This window comes from Triticum dicoccoides, chromosome 6B (genome assembly GCF_002162155.2).
Source record: "Triticum dicoccoides isolate Atlit2015 ecotype Zavitan chromosome 6B, WEW_v2.0, whole genome shotgun sequence".
Taxonomy (NCBI): domain Eukaryota; kingdom Viridiplantae; phylum Streptophyta; class Magnoliopsida; order Poales; family Poaceae; genus Triticum; species Triticum dicoccoides.
The window spans coordinates 17184752-17186604 of NC_041391.1; positions in this window are offsets into that span (position 1 = coordinate 17184752).

The following is a 1853-nucleotide window of genomic DNA, read 5'->3' on the forward strand; positions in this document are numbered from 1 at the left end:
TTTTACGTGGCTGCTATGGGCTTCTAGTAAGAACCGTTCTTACCTACGCATCAAAACCACAACGATTTTTCGTCAAGTGTGTTGTTTTAACCTTCAACAAGGACCGGGCGTAGCCACACTCGATTCAACTAAAGTTGGAGAAACAGACACTCACCAGCCACCTATGTGCGAAGCACATCGGTAGAACCAGTCCCGTGTAAGCGTACGTGTAATGTCGGTCTGAGCCGCTTCATCCAACAATACCGCCGAATCAAAGTATGACATCCTGGTAAGAAGTATGACTATTATCGCCCACAACTCTTTATTTTTTACTCGTGCATTTAACATCTACGCATAGACCTGGCTCGGATGCCACTATTGGGGAACGCGGTAATTTCAAAAAAAAAAACTACGATCACGCAAGATCTATCTATGTGATGCATAGCAACAAGAGGGGGAGTGTATCTTCATATCCTTGAAGATCTCAAAGAAGAAGCGTTTATCAACGCGGTTGATGTAGTCGTACACCTTCATGATCCGTCCCGATCAAGTACCGAACATACGGCACCTTCGCGTTCAGCACACGTTCAGCTCGATGACGTCCTCGCCTTCTTGATCCATCAAGACGGGCGAAGTAGTAGATGAGTTCCGGCAGCACGACGGCGTGGTGACGGTGTTGGTGAAGAACAATCTCCGCGAGGATAAACTAGAGGGGACGGGGTTGCCGGCACACGTCTTGGTGTTTCTTGATGTGTCCTTTGTGCTAGCCCTGCCCCTCTATTTATATGTTGATCCCTGGGGTCGAAACTTGGAGCAAAAGCCTCCTCAAAGTCGGTTTTGCCCGAAAGGCAAGAGTCCCACTCGGACTCCAGGACCAAACGCCACAATTCTTGGCGTCTGGCCAAGACGCCAAGGTCTCCGGTGTTTGGCCCCCTGGCCTCCGCAGAACTCCTTTTGCACCGACTTATCGCCTTGTGGGCCTGACCCCTTGGCCTAACCATATCATCTAATATATGAATCTTTACCTCCAGACCATTTCAGAGCTCCTCGTCATGTCCGTGATCTCATCCGGGACTCCGAACAACATTCGGTCACCAAATTACATGACTCATATAATACTATATCGTCAACGAACATTAAGCGTGCGGACCCTATGGGTTCGAGAACTATGTAGACATGACATAGACACCTCTCTGGTCAATAACCAATAGCGGAACCTGGATGCCCATATTGGTTCCTGCATATTTTACGAAGATCTTTATCAGTCGAACCGCATAACAACATATGGTGTTCCCTTTGTCATCGGTATGTTACTTGCCCGAGATTCGATCGTCGGTATCATCATACCTAGTTCAGTCTCATTACCGGCAAGTCTCTTTGCTCGTTCTGTAATACTTCACCCCGCAACTAACTCATTAGTTACAACTTGCAAAGCTTATAGTGATGAGTATTACCGAGAGGGCCCGGAGATACCTCTCCGAAACACGGAGTGACAAATCCTAATCTCGATCTATGCCAACCCAACAAACACTTTCAGAGACACCTGTAGAGCACCTTTATAAACACCCATTTACGTTGTGACGTTTGGTAGCACACAAAGTGTTCCTCCGGTATTCGGGAGTTGCATAATCTCATAGTCTGAGGAACTTGTATAAGTCATGAAGAAAGCAGTAGCAATAAAACTGACACGATCATAATGCTAAGCTAACGGATGGGTTGTGTCCATCACATCATTCTCCTAATGATTCCGCTGGCTTTCGACGATGGCCGTGGGCCACTGGAAGGATGTTATGTACTATGACCCAAGAAACCCGAAATTGCTAAACGCAGGGACGAGTTATGGGAGGTTCACGACCCCCTTCCTCTAATTCTCT